The sequence below is a fragment of the Columba livia genome, chromosome 5 (assembly GCF_036013475.1).
Source record: "Columba livia isolate bColLiv1 breed racing homer chromosome 5, bColLiv1.pat.W.v2, whole genome shotgun sequence".
NCBI lineage: Eukaryota > Metazoa > Chordata > Aves > Columbiformes > Columbidae > Columba > Columba livia.
In genome coordinates this window covers 60,763,989-60,786,402 of record NC_088606.1, presented here as the reverse complement: position 1 = coordinate 60,786,402, position 22,414 = coordinate 60,763,989, and the positions used below count along the sequence as shown (strand labels likewise).

Sequence of the window (22,414 nt, the reverse complement as noted above, 5' to 3'; positions counted from 1 at the left end):
AGAACAAAATAGCTTAGATTTTTTTCTATATAGTGTAAACTTCAAAAAATTAAAGTACACGTGTTGGTGTTGTTTCACTAATTAGTGTTCCCTATCTCACATTCTATCTCAATTTTTTTAACTAGAGAATATGCCATTCTTCAGGAAAAAAGAAAGGAAAAAACAAAGGAGAAATAGAAATTCTTACTGCCCGAGAGACACAGAAACTAACAGACAGACACTTCAGGACTGTAGCGGGATTGGCCTCGTCAGCTAAGAGGGGAAAATATGCAAAAAGGCATGGGAGGAATTGGGCATTTCAGTGGGTAGTGATTGGAGTTTCATCAGCGCTGGATTTCATGCTGTTGCACAATGCTTTGTACACGTCAGGGAAAGGCTTCACATTCGATATGAAACGTGTAGCACCAAATCTGGATAACAGTGTCTCTCAGTTTTCACTACTTCTGCAGTGCAATTTGTTAGTTAGAATTAATAGCAAATATTTGTTCAATAGTCATCTGTGTGTTGTTTCTTCTGTAAGAAGGTGTTATGTCTGACCTTCTGTTTCACCTTGAATGACCTAGGAAACTTACCATCTTCATCTATGATCCATCTAACATCATCTATAAAAGCGGACTGGGTTAGCCGCTGTCCTATCCCCAGACCAAACCAAAATAAAACTTAATTATAATAGAAATTTAACTCTGAGAATAAAATGCCCTTTAATAGAAAATCAATTGAATATCACAGTTGTTTCTAAAACCTGCAGGAAAAGACAAGTCAGAATGCTAGTTGGAAGAAGAAAGTGGGGAATGCAGATGATTAAATGGTGTCTGTGGAAGGTGAAAATGATCATATGTGATTAAATTTAACAATGTTGAATTTTTACAGGGGTGGCTGAGCTGACTGTAAAGTTTAATATCATCTCACTCAAAGAAAATAAAAACTTTGCTGATAGTACATCTTATTTTGTAGTTCCTGACAAAGCACTAAGGGCACTCTGATTTCTCTTAACTGGAAAGCAAATTTACTGTAAAGCTTTCTGATGAGGAAAAAAATGGCATGATTTTTCCATTTGTTTCTCTTGGATTCCTTGGCTGGTTTTCAGCCCTGCCGTGTGACTGCACTGCCAGGGACGTAAAGCAACAGCACAGCTACTGTGGGCGCATCCGTGGGTGGTTTAGCTCTGCTTTGAAATAGCACAAATGAGAGGAAATTCTGCAGGTGACTGCAAAATCGGTCACCATATGCCTCTGATTCCATGAATGAAGGGGACAGTTTGAAAAACATAGAAAATTTTAGGCAAAAATGGTACTATTACTACCCACCAGCTTGCTGCTCGAGAGGGAAAGAGAAGCTTAATCTCCAGAGCCTGAATATCTTCCCTTTTTGTCTGACTTCTAGGTGATGGTGAGATGCAGCTCCCTACAGCCACTGTGATGGGTGAGTGTCATTCCCAACCTGCTAATAAGCATTTCAGATAATTGAGCAACATAATGAACATGTGATTGGCAGCAGCCACGTTTTCCTGAGCCACTGCTTGGTCAGAAACTGGGATCGAGGCATTTCCAGTCAGCACTCTGTGCTGTGGGATGGGATGTACTGCTCGGTCTAAGGAGACAAACTCATTTCAAGTAGTAATAGGGGAGTGACTATCAATGGAAGAGGGAACAGCTTTAAAACAACGACGATGACAGTAAAACCAAACCCAAACCAACCAAAACCACCAAACAAACAACAAGCCATAAACTAAACCTCACAATTTGCAATACTTGAGCATTGCCAGTTCTGGGGATGGGATTATATTTGTAAAGTTCTCTTACAGAATAAAATATTATGAGAGTTTTTATTTTGATTAGCACTCTAGATTAGGTTCAGCAAGTTTTGCAATATTTACCATTCTTTTTTGGGAAACACTGATTAAACCTGGTTCTCCAGTAAGAAAGACTAATTCAACTAAATGGGAATGTTTAACATGTAGTGGTTTTGTAGATATTTGTAATAAATAATGTCAACATGTTGCAATGTAATCAAACTGTTGCATTTAAATTGTGTTTTTTTCCAATATGCTTCAGCTCAATCACTCTGAGGGCTGTCTGGATGTGTCTTAGGTAGAAGAGTCTTTCTATAGATGTCTAAAGCAAACCTTTTAGTCAATGTATTATCTACCTCAATTCTAGGTACCCATTAGCATCAACTACCTGAGACCGCTATACAGAGAAGGACTGCAGAGAGTCAAAATTATTCGAAGGTATCTGGAAAAAAAAGGTGGACTTCTCATTGTGATTTCTGGAAATAGGAAGCTGTGAGTTTTCTGTGGACTGAAATGAATTATTATTAAGCAGCATTAGTTATATTGCCTGCTGCAGATTACTTTTAATGGTAAAAATACAATGGTGTCTAGCTTAGATAAAATAATTTGCTGAGCTAATATTGATTTAGGATTAGAGTGAAAAATATATTTCACTTTCTTCTGTTAACCCAATTCCAAATAAAGATTTAAATTAAAAGGTTAGAAAGAGGTCTCATAAAAAAATCGTTTTGGAAGCCTCACAACTTCATTATTGTTTTCTCATAAACGTCAAGCTTTAAATTTATATTCTGAAAAGAAACCAAATGAAAAGTATTATTCAGAAGAGAGCTTTGCCAAAGATGTTTTAAGGAGAAAGTTTGATTCCACAGTTACTTAGTGAAGGTAATAAGCTGCAGAAGGCAATGTAAAATCATTGTAAATAATGTAAAGGCAATGGATACTAGAAATGACAGAACTGAGTCCATGAGACCAAAAGGCATTTCTGAGGCTACTGGTGAGAGGTGCGCTCGCTGAAATGAAAGGGGGAAAGGAGAAATGAGCAGGTTGCTGCAATCAGGCGACTCCACCACTGATCACAAATACAGCTAGGAGCTGATTTTTTTCCTTAGGTATATAAAACAAATCAGTTAGAGGACATGAGTTAACCAGCTCATTTTTAAGCACCACTTAGTGCAAAGGCAACAGACAGTGATTAAATTAATTTTAAGTGCCTTATGCTAAGCAGTGCACTGTTAAAGAACTAGATAACTAAGCAATCTCCTCTTGTATTTTTAATTAAAAGTAATATTTTGAGCTTGGAACTGAAACATGAGAAAGTTAAAGAAGTAATTATTGAATTAAACTAGTGCTTTTCAGTATCATCTGCTGAGTGCAATGCCAACTCATATAAGCAGCTAGAGCAATCTTTCACACATGTAATAGATACAACTCTTTAATAAAAAATTAATGAAGAGTACCAATACCCTGCTGTGAAATACTTACCAGTTTCAAGTATAACACATGAATTTGTGTCTGCTAAAGAAATGTATTTAAATGGTAAAGAATGTTTGGTGACTGATAGTTACATTTCGTGTGTTAAAACAAAAATATTTCCACTGCTTTGAAATTCACAAGTAAATAGCTGTCATCATGCCAGACTAGAAAAAGCTCATTTCCAAGTTTCAGTGGCATGTAATGATGAATGGAACGACTCTTACCATCAATTTTTGTTGCTGTTGTTGTTGTTCTTTTTTGTATGTGTTTTGTTTTGTCTTTTTTTTTACTTTTCTCATTAAATTTTGTTGTCCGAGTCTTGACTTTTGAGTCATGTTAATAGATGTATAATCATCACTTGAACAAATGGGAAAATTATCAGAGGAAAATCTTGATCCCATCCATGTAAGTGATGTACTTTTTTTCAGATTTCAGTGAGACCGGTATTGTATTTCTTGGGCTTTACATGTTATAAACATTTTTACATCTTTCAGGAGAGGGAAAATGTTGGCAGCCATACAATATCGAATAACACCGACGCTGGCAAACTTTCTTCCTTCAGGAAATCAGGATTCCTGAGGCAGGCGGGCAGCTGGCGCACTGATGTGACTCTGCCTATATAGTGCTGGCCAACACTGTCTCCTTTTTCCCTTGTCTATCCCCTTTTTCTGTCTGAATCCATCTGGTGTCTCCTGTCTGATACTTAGACAGCCAGCTCTGTAAGATTTAATTCAGAAGCCACAGTTTTCTTTTATATTTTAGGTGACTCCTGACCTTGAAATTCTAGCCCATAACTTGGGCTACTGTGCTGTTACTGCCTCTTCGTCTACTGAAATTAATGCTAGTGTTCTGCGTATTTCTCCTGTTAATGAGTAATTTAATTTAAGCGTTATATGATTTTGATTTAGTTTTATGTAGTAGTTATAACACACAAAGCACCAGGACGTGTTTGAATGAAAATAGGGCTTTTACCATTATTCCATTGATCTTAATAGCTGTGTACGTAAGAAACTCGATAAATAAAATATTCAATGTGCAAATTTCCTTCAGTAATCAATAAGCATCTGGAGCCATATTCATCCTAGAGATAATTTTACCAACCATAATGGATTTGCACCAGGAATTAGTTCAGCCAGCATCGCTTGTGTTGTGTGTAACTGTCCATTAGTTCCTTTCTGCAGTCAGATGGCAGGAAGTTTATGCCCAGCCCTGACTCAGCCCCCGATGCTGCCGATCCCCTGAATGAACAGGTGAATAAAACCAGGTACAAAACTGGCTATGTGCGTGTGCACTGTGTACTTATGGCTCAATAATAAATACCCTAAAACGCATTCAAGGAATTAAAACAGCATTGCTTTTACTATATAGGAAGGTTGGTTGAAAAGTCCCTATTTATTGATTAAGTGGTTTTTTTCTGCTCTTTTTCATGCCTTAATGTTGGAGTATTTCAGTTTGTGCCCCGACACTTGCCCTTTTAGCTATGACTTTGAGCTGCTTTTAGGTATTTTTGTGAAACGTGAGTGATAGGTGATATATTTCCTCACAGGATACACTTCTAACACATTTTGAGGTATTATCCAGAATAAGAATGCTTGTTACTAAATGTGCTACATGCACTGTGGATTACAATGCCATCTTTAACACTTATTAAATTGAATAATAAATTTAATTGAACTGAGTAACAAAGCATAATTTTAATTAAAAAATCTGGCTACTTTCAGACTTGTATTTTTTTAAAAATTATTTCATAAAAAGCATATAGAATAATAAGTCTACAAAGGTGCTTTTTGCCATTGAAATAAGAAAAGGATACATTAATTTATACTTATTAAATTGTATTTGTCTAGAATAGCTGTACACCTTTTACTTTTTAAAATATGGCACAAGATGTATGAATGGAGGTACTTTAATCCCTGGCAGATGTACTATTTATGTAACACATGCCAGTTCATTATCCCATTCTAAGAGAGATGCAGTTTCTTTTAAAAAAAATAGTCTTGAGTTGCAGTGCACATATTAGAACTGTAAAAAGTTTCTAAGTTCAAGTACAGCATTGGCAAAAATTAACCTGTTTTTACAAAGATCCCCAATTTTCTGTTTCCTCAAGATCTCCAGTCTGGTTTAAGTAGCTTCGGAGGCTGATGCTGTGGCCTCTTCTTTGCCTCTGTGCCCTGATGGCAATTCTTCTATTACTTGTGATGTTCTCCAAGAAAAGCTACAGCAAGATCATTTCATCATCATTGTGAAACTCTTGAGGATAATGATAAAACTTTTGCACGTTCAGTAGAATCTCACCACGATCTAGAAAGGCTCAGTCTTCCTGGTGTACCAATAACATTTGATGCTTTGCAGTCTCTGTCCTTGCATTTTCTCACCTGTTGTACCATCAGAGTTAATTTTAGTGTTGAACATGACATGATGACTGTGACCATGTATTTATTTATAGATACAAACTGGCCATTTTCCTTTCCGCTTCTGCTCCGTCATCTTCTTTTAAACATCAGATCATGCATGTGTACAGTTGTACTCTCTGTTCCGATAACAGAGAGTGGTAATTATATAGAAACATGATAAAGCCAGAAAAACAACCGATTTCCTGTCTGCCTTCACTCCAAACCGAATTAAAATGTTACATGGGCAGATATGTCATCTTCAAAACGGATGCCGTGATATTTTAGTGTATTTTACACATTTGTTGTTTAACCAAAAGCCTCTGTAATCTAAGTCCAAAAACAACATGAGCTTTAAGTACATATGTATACATATTTATAAACATTTTCCAATGATAAAAGTGCTTATAAGCTTAAAACATGACAAGCTAAAGCGCCGCCAACTGCACATGCAGTCAGCCAAGTAGAAATGTTACCTTATCTTCCCCTCCATTGTTTGTGGAGAGATTGCTCAGAGGTTACAGTATTTTGTGGCCCACAGCGACGATCTGCTGCTATTGTTCTTGTGATGTGATACTTTCTGCCAAGTGTCTCATTACCAGGAGTGGACATGGTGTATTTCACTCGGTCAAAACAATTCATTAAACGACTGCTGAGCAGCACGTTTTCCTTTGGAACAGATTTTGGACTGTTACTGGTTTGGAACAGAAAAACATGAAGAAACCAAGCACGAGTTATTTTTTTAGCACTGGGAGAAAATTCATTAGAATATTTGTATCTTAGAATAAAAACATTTATAGGAAAACATGTTCTTTGCTGAAGAAGGAAACCTTTTTTTCCTTATAATGGTTTGATCTAGTTTCATAACTCATGTAATTAAAAAGTGCCTTCTCTGTTGTTCATTCCAGGATGAGGCCTCTAATGTGTTAATTTAAATCTTTAGAAGATATTTTTAACTGGTATTTCATTAATGATGTCTCATGGGGGGAAAATAAGGAAGACCTTAAGATATCTGCTTTTATAAAGCAGGAAAACATATGGATAAGCTCTTGAAGTATTAAAGTATTAAGGGAGGGTGTAGGTGAACACTTGGAAGCCACGTGCAAATTGACTCGGGTAAAACTGCTTCTGAGGAAGGATTTGTGCCACACAGAGTAGCGGCAGGACCTTATACCAGTGCAACAATAGGGGTTTATTTGTTTGCTTTTTATTTCTAATGTGATTGGCCTCCAGCTGCTGACAGCAAAGCCTTGACTCAGTCCTCAAGTGCTTTCCCGGTGAGGTTGAAGGCACCCAGGTAACCCCGTCTTCTAATGTTTAATTCTCAGTTAGGCTTGGATGCAATTCAGTGCCCACCAGAGTTAAACTTGGTTTCACTCCTTTCTGCTGTGGTTTGTTGGGGAGAGTGGTATATTCTCCATTAACCTAAAGCTTCTTCACTTTGTCACAATAAAACATCAGCCTAAACTAGGAGTCAGTTAATCAATCTATTTACTTTAAAATCCTTTGGAATATGTCCTAAAAACACAGCCCCAGAAACCTTTATCCAAGTAAATAGTTTTGCCGGAGTCAGTAGACCTGCTAATAAGCAACTGCTCACTTGAGTAACGCGGGATTGTGTTTGAATTCAGTAATCTGACTGCCCGCTTATGTTTAGTGACGTTTACTTGTAGGAATGATGCATTTTGGAAAGTGAGGTCAGCTGGAACATTTGTGGTGTTCATCTGTCTGCAACCCTGGGTCTTGCAATGTATAAGTCACTAAGAAAAGAAGTGATTGCTCAACTGCAAAAATGAAATGGTTGGTAATAGTAGGGGATGGTACCCTATGAATATTCTCAAGGGTGGGGTGCAGAAATGATGTTTATTTCAAGACAACAGTAAAAATGTACAATATTTTCTGTTAAAGATTTTACGACTTGTCACTATGTCATCAGAATTTTAATTTGAAATAAGCTTTTTATTTAAAAAAATATTTTTTCTCCTCCATAGAAAAAGTGTTTCATGTTTCAACATGTTTTTAACTTTTATGTTAAGGAAAAATACTTTTTCCCGATGTTTTTACACCACTAATTTGGTAATAGATTATTTTTTACTATTTGGCTCCAAAATCAAGTGTAGGTTTTAACGCCAGTGATTTTGAAGCTTTTTTTTTGATCTTTCAGTGTGATTCTGTGTGTTATAATCCTGACTTTTAATTGACTGCCTTTCTCAGATTATAACAGATTCTCACAGTTTTGTTGTGTACTATTCTGATACTGTAAAATATTATATTTTTCCTTGCCAAGTACCTCAAAAATAGAAACCCACTGGATTTTTGTACACATTTAGCACTTGTTAATCCTAACAATCACTTCAAATTATTTTCAAGTGGGAGAGAAGAAAACCATGAATATTAAATCTACGAAAGAAACTTAGACACCATGTAAGCTAATAACTACATGAACATAGCTAGTTAGAATCTTGCAAGAAAATTTACCATGTCGAACTACAAATTTACATTATCATGATACATTTAGTGAAGATATACACCCTTTTCTTGTGGCTCTCCTAAAGTGTATGCATGAGGAATGATTGACTACTGTGGCTCTTAAAGAGAGGAAAAACAAACTGAAAATGAAACATATAATATCATGATACATGATCCAGTAAAGACGTTTAAACTACATGGCATTGCTCTAACTCTTTGTGGTCCTCTGTAAAAATGAACAAGAACTTACCATAGTTTAAGACACAGTGATGAAACATCTCTCAAATCTACACGTATTGATGTAATACGAACACAAGCAGAGAAATAAGCATTTCACAGCATCCCTGAACAAAATCATCTGAAGACAATTGACAAGGTGCCATTTTTCTTAAATATAGTTATCCCAATTGGTTGTTTCAACAACCATAAGGCTGAAAACAATTATTTAAAAGAAAAAAAGTTCGGCAAATCCTAAACTGAAGTAGTAATTATTCATGTAATTTCAAGCTGAACCCTTGATATTTTTCCAGTTCTGTGTATTCTCTCCTGCTTGATACATAAATGTCACTCTTCTGTAGCACAGTCATGCTGCCTTTCCATGGTGATGTGAAACACAAGGGGAATAGTGTTTTAGTTGGGTTGAATCTGAAAAGATCCTCTTGTGAATCCTGACCATGGTTCAGGTGCACTGCAGAGCAACCTTTGAATGAGCAAACTTGATTCTTTTTCAGGTGAAACTAAACCAGGAGATGTGGTCCAACTGTCTGCAGGTGTTAGGTTGTGGTTAGTATGGATAGCGGGTCCTCAGCACCAACTCTGCAAATCTGCTTCTGTTGGGTTGCATCAGAGGAAAACATCAGAGGTTTCCTGCAGTTTGGTTTAATTTTCAGTGAAGAAATATACCCTAACAATTCTTCAAGACTGGTTTTTTGTTCCTTTGATGAGCACTTAGAATTTCTTTGGAAAGCTGTAAGTCCTTGCACAAAATTGGCTGTTCACTATTTTTCCTGAGGAAAGCATTCACAGAATCACAGAATGTCAAGGATTGGAAGGGATCTCAAAAGCTCATGCAGTCCAATCCCCCTGCCGGAGCAGGAGCACCCAGATGAGGCTACACAGGATTCCATACAAAGCAAGAAGAGGGAGTTCATCTCAAGTAGACTACAGCCAGCTTTCATCTATTTGATAACCAAAAAGATTTTAAAGATTCCTTCTGCGCTTCCTAAGAGTTACCATTTCAGTCACCCCATCATTATCTTCTTGTGTGGGGAAAGTTATTTTCCCCAGAGTTACCATTAAGACTTGGTAGAATTTGCAATAGCAATGTCAGGATGGTGTGTGAGGTTCTTAGAACTGGCTTTTAAGGTTCTGAGGAATAAACAAGCAGAAAGACAAACAGAAGAACACTTTTTGGTCTGTTTTTCTTCTTTAGAAGAGCCACAGAAGTGGATCGCTCCTCGTGCACACCTTAGCAGATCCCCAAGGAGCAGTGATCTCGTCACGAAAGGAGCATCATCACGAGCGTGTTCCTCACACAAAGCCCCACAAACCACCAGTGGCCCTTGGAAAGTGTCATCTGTCCTTTGCAGCTTTTAAATCTTATGGAGGAGCCAGGTTGTTTAACTCGCAAGTTAAATAGTAAGCAATAAACAAAATGCCTACGCCTCACCCCCCCTTTTTTAGTCCTGTGTGACAGCTGTTTGGGTAAAGACAGAAGTGTTTTGATGCAAAAGGAAATGAAGCGGAAAGAAAAGCTGAAATCTGTGTTTGAGTGTCTGTGCTTGTTCTGGGGCATGTCTTAATGTAAACTGCATAAGGAAACCTGTGTGGTATTTTAATTGAGGAAATACAATGCTGCTCAACTGAACTTCTAGTTGTTGCGAAAAGAGCAAAGTGTATGTTTGCTTTAAATCTGAATGTCGTTTTCCATTTATGCCCAGCAACAGAAGGCTGGATTTTGGATATGTCTAGAAAACAAATCTATGGGGAAGGGATCTGGGGGACTTTGAAACATGTTCAACTGGATATGATAGTAATCAGTGGAAAGTGTAAATTAAGTTTTTATGCTTTAAAAAAAGCACTTTTTATCAGTTTAACTCTGGTCTCTTTACAAGTTTCAGCAGGGATTTTGATCTTTAAAAGTTTTTAATCCAAATGCATCACACCGAATGCTTGTTTCTCATCATACAAGTCATACTTCAATGACAGTTATGTCAGTCAAAAAAATACTTTAGATAAGGAATTGAGAGGATAAAAAAATAGTTAACTCTTTGTCCACTCTTATCTCTGTTTTGGAAGGATAAATGTTGTAAACATAAAATATTTCATAAAAACCAGCAAAGTGATACTAGAATTTGAAATCCTACCATGAACTAAATCCCTGCTTAACAGATACTGCTAAATACTGTGGGAAAGACCTTCCTTGTGTTGACCTGTACTTGCTGCTCGCAGTCTTCAGGTGAGGTGACTGCAGCCTGGACACCTTCAGTGGTCACAACAACATGTTAACAACCAACACGCTTCTGCGGTGTTTGGATTTCATCATTTCTACCTGGGAAACTAAAGTGAAGTCTGCACAGCTCTGTGTACGAGCTGACAAGGAAAAACTCTGCTTTGTTAGCTCTGACGTTCGATGCAACTCACCCAAGGAAACCCTCTCCTTTTTAGCTGGGTGAGTTGAATCTGCTAAATGGGAGGTTCAACACCAGTGCCACTGGAGAGTTGTCACTGGGAGAATTTCGCTGGATGTGTGGATGTTGTAAGAGACCATTCTCCCCTTTTTAGTCGCAGTGAACTTTTAGGCTGCTCATGGTTTCATGCAACTGCACTCTATGTTATTAGTGGCTGAACAAAGGGAGTGGTGGATGGAATTACAGCCCCGTGTCCTTATCTTTGTGGTTTTGCTCTAATAGCAGAGCCATGTTCAGGACTCCAGTTTGATCAAGAATTAAGAGTCCAGCTGATATAAACAACTCATAAGCTGATAAAAACAACTCACGCTGGCCGTAAAAAGTGTTTTGGTGATGTAGCTTGTAGCAGTTTGATGAGTAAAACAAATTGTTCTAGCCAAAGCATTTTCTGTCTGTCTACACTTGGGATTTTGATAACAAAAATAGCACAAAATGTCATTGGTAGGTGTGCTGCCAAAAGCTTCTAGCCTGCATTTGTCCTCAGATCATTTCTTTTTGCTGCATAATAGAGCTGTGTCTATTGGAAATATCTTCTTCTGTAACTTATGCTTCTTCTTTCTACTCCGAGCACTCGCACCTGACTGCTGCTTCTCCTCTGCAAAGGTGTAGAAACGAGGAGGAACAAAGAGCCTATGGAGGTGTGTGTTTCAGTGCTGCAGTTTATAAATTAATCTAAATGACATAGGCCTCCTTCCACTGGGTTACTTAAGTACTTTGAAACAAAACACTCCCCTCCAAATGGTATCAGTAGTCCCCATTACTTACAGGTGTAACAGGAGTTTCTGTATTAACCCTTCAGTCGCCTACCAGCACAAAAATACCTGCCAAGAGAAAATTGGGGCAAGGAAGTGTTTACTGTTTTACAGATAACAAAAATATCATATGAGGGCTTCTCAGACACAGTTGTGTTTAACCTTCGATAGAAATGTTTATCAGAGTGTTTAAAACGTGTGTAGCCTTACCATGCGTTGTGGGCGGTTAGAAACTCTTCTGTGGCCCAAGTGCACCTTACGAGCAGTTGACTTCACAGGTCCCTTCCCATCCAAACTATTCTGTTACCCTATGATTCTGTGGCTGCAGGAGGAGATTCAGCCCTTCAGTTTGTGATGGCACCAGCCAGACCTTTCATGCCCTTTGGGCCCCTTTAGTCCCGCGTGTGATGGAATTTGCGCTGAACACAAGGAAGCCTTTAATCCAAATGGCTCCCCAGAAAGGACAAATAACGGGTCTTCAGAGAGATGCTGTGCTGCACAAAAGCAACTGAAGGAGCTTCAAAGAGATTTGAGAGTTTGATTACACGCTGCTGATACTCCTGTTGCAGGCAAGTCTGGCTTGATCTAATTAACAAAAACTGGAACGTGCGGACAGAACTGGCAGTGGTGAAATGTTTTGGGAGGCTCTGTTGTTTAGCGAACATCTGGAGAGAGACCAGTATAACAAGAGAGGTTAATCACCCCAAAATCACTCCCTTCTTTTCTAAACCTACATTAAAATCTCTTTCTGAATGCTGGTGGAAATTGTGCAAGTGTTTCAGTGGAGCGTTGGATTAATAATTTTCTGGTTTTAGAGGATCAGTGTCATTCAAGTTTACAACTATAGGAAACAATTACTTTGCAAATATAATAGGCCCAGGCAGGATCTCTCAGCAAAGCATATTTTAATAATGATTTTGCAAGACCAGGTGTTCTACCTAAAGGTAGGCACACCTAATAGGGCAAAAAGCCCCTGCTTATATCTCCCCAAAAATCACAGCTGCAATTTCCCTCCCCTCTTCCCCATCGGTTGGGTACTTCAGGGTTTACAGACTACCCCGGTGCATAAAATACCCTTCCCCTTATCAATATGTAGTCCTGGTACTTTGGCTACACTTCCCCTAAATTAACTTGTAAATACAGGTATCAGTATATATTCCGGGAAGAGACTGTGTTTTACATTAAGGATTCATAGTCTGATGTCTCTTGGTCCTTCCCCCTAAATTAACTTGTAAATACAGGTATCAGTATATATACAGGTGTCAGTATATATTCCAGAAAAAGACTGTGTTTTACATTAAGGATTCATAGTCCGATGTCTCTCAGTCCTTCCCCCCTGCTGGGGTCAGGTGCCAGGTCCTCAGTTATGTAAAAACAACAATTCTTCATTAAATGTTCCTTACACAACCATATCTGGATTGTTCTGGTTATCAAATGATAAAAAATGACATGGTGAGGAATTTTTTTTTCCTGTAGATCACAAGCATTTAATTTGGGGTGATATGTATGCCAATTTATGTTTGAGGATTAAATACACTTAAAGATTGAATCTGCGTGTACTTAATGCTTTATATTGTTAAGTCTTTATTTAGAGTTTGTATGGTTAAGCAATCAATAATGTTTATCAACATCTGAAATATTTTAAAATAATTATATGTTAATAAAATGTATATCTGAATAATTCTGTAGGACGTTGTTTTTAGGAGACGTGTGAAGAGAAGCTTGATTAATATTTATAAAATTAGTAAGCACAAGATGTAATGAGCGGCTCTCGAGAGCTATAATTTACTAACATTGACACCTACCTATTTTTCCCCACCCCTAAAATGTCTGTCTCATTATTTACAAGACTGAGTATTGGTGGTGGTACAGTAGTAACTTCAATGTTACGGTTTAGTCCTTCTATACAATGACTCTTGTCTTTTCCAATTAATTAATTCAAATTCTGACTTGGCATCCTGACAATCTTTATTACAAGGATTGGACCTAAATAAAGGTTAAAAGCATGCAGGCACGCGTTGAAAATACTAGAACAAGTAGTGAGAGAAAAATAGGAGAGTACATGTAGTTGTGCAAGTAAATAAAGAAATTGTTGGTTATTTTTGGCAAGAGGTGGAGAACCACGTGATGTCCAGTTGTAGCTGTAGCCAAGGATTTATCTTGGGGCCAACTACTTCATAAGCAAACAGTAATTCCTTTTTGGCCCCACATCAGCTGTATACTATTTAGGGTCAAGAATGCTGTTTGCAGAAGTTGACCAGTCCTACAACCAACCACTAATATTTAAGTGATGTATAATATTAGGGGCATGTAGTTACTGAGGGTGTATCCTGTTATTTTGTCAAGAGTTGAGCAAGGCACAGTGCTGGACTATAACGTGGGGCACAAAATGGTTATGTTTGCTCCGTCCTGTTACTCGTAGAGTGAGTGGTGTGTTTGATGGTGTCCGGCTAAAGCAGCAGGGACTGCTCATCAGGGAAAGATGGCACACCAGATCTAGAAGGTTGGTGCTTCACAGTTATTTTTTCAGGGCTGGGGAGGGGTGTCTCTTTATCTTATAAAGCAAGAGCATGGATTTGGGGTTCATGTGTTCATTCTCACGTTGTCATCATCCAAACCGCAGGTCTTGAGAATCAGGTCTTTTCCGTGACATCGATTTCCTCATCATGCACGTTATGTGAACGTTACTGTAGTTGGCAGGCAATGAGATGGGGAAGAAGAGCTCACCGTTTGGTGTTTGATGATTAGGACTGTCAGGGGTTTTGCAGGTGCTCCTTAGAGAGCTCTCACAAAGCATGGGGTTGCGTTCCTGCAGGTAGTGACAGAGCGGGGCGGGCAGAGGAGCGTTAGCGCCAGGAGCATCTCAGATTGTCCCCGCACGGCTTCCCGGGGGCAGGTCCAGGGACAGGGGGTCCTGCCCGGGCTGAGCTGCTGCCGGGGAGGCGATGGCCGCTCACCTGCCTCGCCTCGTCGGGGCGAGAGGGCCGGGTAAGCGCCGGGCGTTACTCACAGCGCCGGCGGCCAGCAGCGCAGCTCCACCGCCGGGAGAGTTCGGTTTGTGCGCCCAGGGGCTGGCGGAGCGCTCGGCCGCGGGGAGCGGAGCGCTCGCAGCGCCGGGAAGGCAGCGCAGGGCGGCGGCCCGGGGCGGCTCCCGGCTGCGGCGGGCGTCGCTCGGCGGGGCCGGGCGGGGGCGCTGCCGCCGAGGCGCGGGGCCGGGCCGGGCCGGGCGGCGGAGCAGGCGGGCGGCGGGAGGGCCCGGCTGGCTGGGCGCGGGCCCGGGGCACGGAGGAGCGGGGCACGGCGGAGCGGGGCCTCGGTGCGGCGCGGCCCGCAGGCCCCCCCTGCAGCACCCGGCGGGGCCTCGTCCCGGCGCTGCGGGGCGATGGGCGGCGGCGGGCGCCGCTAGGCCGCCGCGGGCAGAGCAGCGGTGGAGGCGGGAGGAGGTGGAGGAGGCGGTGGCCGGGGGCGGGCTGGGTCCCTCCCCGGGAAGATGAGGCGGAGGCCCGGGCTGCCGAGCGGGCTGAGCTGGGGCTTTTCCCTCCCAGCCGCCAGGACAAGATGGCAGCGGCCGAGGCGGCGGCGGCAGGAGCGGCGGGGGTGAGAGGCTGAGCCCGGCCGGAGCGGCGCTTCCCCGTGGCGCTCCCGGACATGCCCAGGGCGGCAGCGGCAGCTCCAGCTCGGACGCCAGCGCGGCCCGATCCGTGAAGGTGAGCGGCCGGGACAGCAGCGGGGCCGGTCCCGCCGGGCGGAGAGGGGCGCTGCCCGCCCTGGCGGCTTTCGCCTCCTTCCCATGGGGGGCTCCGGGGCGTGGGGTCGGGCCTGAGCTCCCCTCGCTGCCCCGCGGTGGGTGCTGCGCCGCCTGCGCTCCGTGCGCCCCTGCCCTTGCCGGAGCGGGCGGCGCCGCTTCCCCTTCCCGTCACCCTCGACGGCGCCTGCTGCGCAGCGTCCCCGAAGTTTCCCCTTCCCCGCTGCGGGGAAGCGCTCGCCCCGACCTCCCGGCGCGGCCCCAGCTGCCGGGCGAGGCCGCCGCCCGCCGGGGGAAGGCGTGGCTGCCCGCCTCGCCCGTTACCGGCGGTGAGGCCAGGCGGGCTCCGTTGTGCCCCACTCCACTCCCGGGCGCGCCGCCGCCGCCTCCCGGTACGGTGCGCTCGGGTCGCCCGGGCGCGGCAGCCGCTGCTCCCGTTACGGGTCGCGCTCTCGGTTGCCTGCGCCCCGGTGGCTCCTCGTAGCCACGGCCGGACCCGAGCCCCGAGAAGAGACCAGCGGGACTCGCTCCCCTGCGCTGTAGGGGAGCAAGTGGTGCGGAGGGGCCGGGATAAATAAAAACAACTGGAAAGGAAGTTGGCGCTGTGAAATTTGGTCAGTTACCAAGAACGAGCTCTGTAAAAACAGAGGGGGTTATTGCTGGTGGCTTTAACACAATGGTGATTGCAGCAGGGATTGTGCTGGGTTTGTTCTGGTTCTTGTTTTGTTGCGGTGTCAATTATAAAACTGGCAGATGCGTTTGCGTGTGTCTAACGCTGTAGGAAATCGTGGTTTTCTTTTTTTAAAAATTTATTTGCATCAAGCCCTCAGTCGTCAGTGCTATGTGCTTACATACATACAAATATCTTTCTTTTGAGGGTATACTTCAGTTACTAACTGTTGCGTCTGGCTCAATACATCGGTGCCAAAACTGCGATGGTTTCCTTTTTTGTTAACTTGGTAAGTTGTTTTGACACTCCCAGCCTTGCCTTCCCCGAAATTATGTGCCTCTCTGATGCTTTTGCATCTTCCTGCTTGCGTATAGCCTTGTTTATTTCTGTTACTTTAGTATCTTTCAATTGTGGGAAAACATATTATTAACATGAGAGGCAATTGTATTAAGTAAAGCTGCAGTTGTTGATAACACTGCATATTTCTGTGATTATTCCCCCCCCAGTATTACCTCCCATTACATCATTTGCGAAAAGTTTGTGCTCTGATTGATTTCACACAAAGTAGGAAAGCTTGACTGGACTCTGAGGACTTAGTTTTTGACATAGCAAATTAGCTCTGTTATGGAATTATTGTTAAAGGTTTCTATCAGCTAAGTTTAAAACTCACACAGTAACTGTCTAGTAAGTGTGGCAGCCAGCAAACAGATTAATTAAGCATCTGGAAAATAGGTCAAGACTGTATTATGAAGTGGCATGGTGAGATCGCAAATAAATAGAGCAAAGTGTTAGCATGGACTTACCAGGAGAAAACTGATACTGATATAACAGCGGTGACTGCTTTATCTGTGCTGCCGCAAACCATTTATGGTAGCACACAGTGAGATGGTGTTTATAATCATGTAAAACAGGAATTAGAGAGAGTTTTCGTTTAGTGCGTGTATTAGCAGTGACTTCTGTTGTTGTGCGGGTTCTGCTGCTTGCTCAGGGTGTGGCATGGCTTGTGCTTGTAAATGATTTTTTCCCAGATACGTTTGCCTAGGTGTACTAATTCAGGTTGTGGTGCTGATGTGTGGCTCTCCAGGTTTGGGGACACTTTAATCAGAGGAATTCCATCACACGGGGTGAAGTTTCATTAAAAAAATTGCTCGGGAGGCCGCCCCTAACCTGGGGTCTCTGCCGGTGCCTGTAATTTTTCTTTGTTTGAGTCTTTGTGTTTGCATGTTTCCTCCCTCCTATCTTTCAAACAACTACCTACAGAAACGGGGAAATGAGACTCGCTCCTGCATAACGAGATGCCGGAGACAAAGACAGGGTGTGGGGAGGGAGAGTTGAGCCTTCAGCTCGTCTTACAGAAGTTGACACAACTGATAGAAATATCAGAATTTGCGTGTGCTGCTTTTCTTGTTGCGTGCTTCCATTTACAGCAGTTGCTTCAAAACAAATGTTGTTTTGGAGGCGTTTTCCAAAGAATGTCTGTCGGATTGATTGTGTCTGTTAAAGGTGGTGGGAGGCAGAGGGTCAGCTTACTCAGCTCCTGGGTAGAACAGAATTAACTGTACTTAATTCTCCTGAAAATCCCAACCTAAACATGTAGGAACGTCAGGCTCCGCTTCCCCGAGCTTGTGTGTTTAGGGACGTGCCTGTCCGTACTATTTTAAGGGATTGTACTCTTGCTGTTTTTTCAAATTGTTTTCTGTTTAACAGTTTGTATTCTCTTTCTTGTATTTTCCACTCTGCCAGTGTGCTGATTGTAGCAATAAAGATCCTTTTGACAAAGCGGTGCATTTCGAAACAGGAATTTTGTAGTCGGCTTTCTTATGTGTGTCAGGGGGAAGAAAAGCATCGGTCACGGGCACAGCGCTGTCGTTCGAGGCTGAACATGTATTTTGGAAGAACGTGAAATACAGAAGGAAAACCTCTTTTAGTTGAGCTAAATGTTTCTATTGCCATGTGAGATCTGTGAGGTATTGTGGCATGCGACTGCTGCGCACGTATAGAATAGTTAGTTTAGGCAGTATTGCCTTTTGCACAGAACTTTGTAGAAAAAAGCAGAGAACATCTATACTTTTAAAATATATTTTGCTAGCCAGGCCTTAGCTTCGCAGAATATAACGATTTAATTCATATGCAAAAGCATTACAGCTGAGGTGAACTGCTTCATCGACTGGCACAAGTATGAACCGGGTAGTGTGGGCCTGAGAATCAACTGGTGATTCTCGATTGAGGGAAGAAGAACCAGGGAAGTTGGGTGTCCTGGGTGGCAATGCCAGCACTCCTCGGTTACGTGTTCACTGCTTGGTTTTGTGAAATACTATCTGCCTTTCATACCTCAAAAAAGCTTGTTTGTACCTTTTGTGTTTCTGAATTGCTTCAATTCCGCGGCAATGTTACGGGAGAATTTTGGAAGTCTTGGCGTGGGATTACTTTGATGAAGAAAACATCCTTAGTGCTTCTTCGTTGACGCTGTGAAGCTCCTGTAGATGGGTTATGTAAACTCACAGCTGGTCAAATACTTGTATTCAGCTGGTCTAACAATTAATTTTTTTTGCCTTTGAAAATAAGGCAGGAGTTGAGCTCCATGCTGGGGAGCTTTTACTAAATTAATGTCTCTATTCCTAAGAGTCAGTGAAATATTACTTTTACTTCTTCAGATCTCTTGACTGAAAATTAGAGATTGAGTGGAAAATACGTATTATTTTCAATCCAGGTCTTGGAAGAAAAGCTCATTCTTTGGGTGGATATGTAGGTATCTGAAACTATTTCAGAACTCTGGGTTGCGTGTGAACCCAAGTATGAAGAATTCAGAAGGTTGAGCATGGAGCTCATTTGAGGTGACTGGTGGGTGTGCAGTGCGCCTTGAGTGACCATGCCAACTATATTTAAAGCAACTTTCAATAGCAAGTGCTATGAAATAGATTAGCAATGGGTTACCTTTTTTGACTTCTGCGGGCACTGAACACCCTTTATTTGACCTGAAGTCACCTACAATGAAGCACAAAGCCTGGAAAATCCTGTTGCCTGTTGTTGGCTTCCCCTGCCTCCCTCTATAGACCATTTGAAGTTAGAGCCTCTGTTTCTTGTACAGATTTCTAGAGAAACTGAAGTTGTGTCTTTCTTCAGGGGCTCTGACTTTTGGATGACAGATGAACAGAGAAACAACATGTAATTGTGAAAGTGGGTTTTAGTCTGTGACTCTATTTGATCACGTAGTATTTCCTACAGGGCAGGTCCTCGCCCCTCCCCCTTGAATTCTTCAGTTGTTTTATTTCAATTTAGCTAACTTTGGGAAAGATGGTAAGAATTGGTGTGAGTCTTGTTTTTAGATGCAGTTTGGCAATAATCTTTTTATGGTTTTATATTACTTTTTTCATGTTATGTCACTATTTTCATACAGTGTCTTAATATTCCCCTTCAATTTTGAGAGTGGGTAACTTTTTGTCAAAATGGGATTAATCTCCAGTTTAGCAATTTTGCTTGGAAATGGAAGAAGAGCCAGATAACTGGAGTGATTTTAAGCAAGTCAATTCAATTAGTTTAGTTCTGTTTTGTGTGGTTTTGTTTTGTTTTTTGTCCTTATTCAGTGACTTGAAATCAGTTTAATTTCCAAATACCTTTTCCTATGTTATTAACTTTACATATTTCATAATCCCAGCATTATATAAACTTTCTTTTTAACAGTCTTTTTTTCACCTTGTGTTTTCAGGAAAGGTTAGAAAATGTTCCTTTTTGGGAGTATGGCAGTTTCTCCAGCTCTACAATATTTGGGTATAACAGGATGAGGCCTGGAAAAATGTTACATTTGAGTTCCAAGACACTGTAATAAAATAACGTCCAGTGAAATATCTGAAGACAAAACAGCTAAGAGAAATATTTTCCTATACATTTAGTAACATAAAAGCTACAGCAACTATATCAATATTAAAAAAGGGAAATTGATTGTTATGTACAGCGAATTATTATTGCATGTTATGAGTAACACTCCTATCAAAAAAAGTCTTTCTAAGATCAGTAATCTTAAACTCATATCTCTTTCTACTCTAACTAAAAGAATTTCTCAATTCTAGACAACTATTTGAGTGCTTTTTAAAGCATGATACAAACTAAATACAGTTACTGCTTTTCATGTAAAAGTTCCGTTATTGCCAAATGAAGATGCCTTCATATTTGTATAAACATTACTTGCCAAATACTTACAAGACCACAGTAGTTGCCCATGCAGAGTAAGTGGTGGAAGAATTTTGGGACAAGAAAGCTCAGGTCCTAATACTTGTGCGGAGTCCAATTAAATCATTGTTAAAGGAGGAGACTATGATGGATGCCCCATCCCTGGAGACATCCCAGACTGGAGGGGGCTCTGAGCAACCTGAGCTGGTGAAGATGTCCCTGCTCATGGCAGGGGTGGCACTGGGTGAGCTTTGAAAGTCCCTTCAACCCAAACCATTCTATGATTTCTGTGCTGGAGATTGTACTTTTTTAGGTCACAACACCGTATTGTCCTGCAGCTGTGTCTGTGTGTCCACCAGGACTTTTAACTTCCAAGACATGAGACTGGCGAGAATTTAAATTGCTGGGTGAGACAAGATTTTTATCACCAAGTTTAAGCTTTGCTGTTGCCTTGGGGCAAGTGGTGTCAGGTACCTGAGAATACTTGCTTTGGGTTATTTTAGGAGTTTTGCTTCTGTTTTACTTAACTCTGGGAAAGAAGGTGAACTGTGAGATGGAAGAAGGTAAACCGTGAGATGGGATTTGGTCTCCTCACCTTGTCTTGAAGTATGATAAAGGGAGAGAGCAAAACTGCTCCCTGGGCAGGAAAACTGCTGCTTAGAAGAACTTAATCCGGGACTGTGACGACTGGTGCGGCTGTGCTTTGTGTGTGGCTGGACTGTCTTCATTGCAAAGATGTTTGCTGCTTTTATTAGTGTGACCAAATCCCTGCAGACCTGCTCCCTGGGATACTTGGATGTGAGCTGATGGCCGAACCTTTCCCTGGTGTTGACCGAATCAAGTTCCTGCCCACAGAAAGTTGCTCGCGTGGACTCGACGTCTGAATGAGAAGGTTGTCATATAAATGCGAAAGAGCAGAGAGAAAACAAACTTCAATACTGATAATTGATACAAAGTTTATTACAAGTGAAGAAAGAAGCTTTATTTTTTCTTAGTGGTGACTTAAGCTCACTCTGGAAGGTAAGAGTAACCACTAGCATCAGGTATTTGTAGAAATTATGTGTATGCACAACTTTACCTGAAACCTTGGCAATTTACTTTTACAAAAATGATTTTCATGTGTAGATACAAAACCACATTTCTTCTCATGTTTTTCCACAGTCCTCATTGTTTGCTCCTTCATTTTGGTCCTTTGTCAGTGTTTACAAAAATGGTGTCTTCACCTTTACCTTATTTCACTAGTTTGAATAAATTGTCCTCATTTTTTCCCTCTTCTGTATGGTGCCTGTATTGGTGCACAACAATTGGTGGAACTTGCACAATTTCCAGAAGGCTTTTTGTTTCTTGTAAGATGTCTTTCTGCCTTTTTGACTGAAAAGCTGTTAAATGTGCATCATTGCCTTGTAAACCTCTTCCTTCCTGTGTTTTCCTAGAAACTTAGGTCATCTGCTACTTCCTACCCCTTTCCTTTCAATTATGTTGTTTTTTTGGAATGATTAGAATGCTTACTTGTCTAAAATCTGTCTGTTCTAGTTGAGAAGTTTTTCCACAGATTCTTTTTGAAGATGTAAACTATTTATAGGGGTAGAGGAGGTTCTCACAAGATCTTTGTTTTTCAGCACTTGAATCTGTTTAATAAAGGAATTTTACTGTTTGGAGTCTTACTTGTGAAGGCCTTTGGAAGGAACAGGCCTTCTTAAGAGGAAACAAACAGCTTTTTTCTTATCTATTAATATCAACTTATTCTGTGATTCAATAAATTAATTGCTATTCAGTCTAATAAGAACAGATTGCTCTCATGAGATTCTAAAGGGTTTTTTGAATACCTTTTCTTTATGGCTCTTAAAGTGATGCTGTGGGTTCACTTCTTCCCTTGACCGGCAGCTCTGGGCCCTGCAAGAGGACATGGAGTTTTTCTCAGTAAATATTTTGGGAGCTCTTTGAGACTAAATGTGTTTTTAAAACTCAGTTTGAAGAGATGTCTAAACTTTGTTTTAATGATTAAAACAAGAGTGAATGTTAAAAGTGTATTCTACAAAGGTTATTAGATATGGAAGGGAACACAACAGAGGAAAAACTGTGGTACATTTATCCCTATTATCCTCTAGCTATTGGGCTCATATGCTGCCTGTAATCTTGCCTTTCCTTTTGCATGTTTTTCTGTATAGTTAAATCAGTCATTTCCTCCATGTAGGGGAGAGGGAGACATTTCTTGCACTGGTGGCTTTGGGAAACGTTGTAATATGGGTTATTATAGTTATTGGTT

General features: G+C 41.2%; 1 protein-coding gene and 1 long non-coding RNA gene across 6 annotated transcripts in view; both read left to right on the top strand.

The window, feature by feature from the left end:
* The window catches only part of LOC135579617 (uncharacterized), a 35,912-nt gene extending 22,186 nt beyond the window's left edge, over positions 1 to 13,726 (top strand). For both annotated transcript variants that reach the window (XR_010473119.1, XR_010473120.1), the window contains exons 2-4: positions 1,384 to 1,422; positions 2,160 to 2,230; positions 8,856 to 13,726. This is a non-coding gene — a long non-coding RNA (uncharacterized LOC135579617). The remainder of the gene's footprint in view (positions 1 to 1,383; positions 1,423 to 2,159; positions 2,231 to 8,855) is intronic.
* Positions 13,727 to 13,904: 178 nt separating this feature from the next.
* The window catches only part of HIPK3 (homeodomain interacting protein kinase 3), a 73,223-nt gene continuing 64,713 nt past the window's right edge, over positions 13,905 to 22,414 (top strand). Inside the window, exons 1-2 of one of the 4 annotated variants that reach the window (XM_065065356.1) lie at positions 15,134 to 15,273; positions 16,189 to 16,270. The gene's annotated coding sequence lies outside the window, so the exon portion shown is untranslated. Of the gene's footprint in view, positions 14,070 to 15,060; positions 15,274 to 15,778; positions 15,926 to 16,188; positions 16,271 to 22,414 lie in introns of those variants that run through there. The other 3 variants (XM_021301199.2, XM_065065355.1, XM_065065357.1) reach the window with 3 other exon arrangements.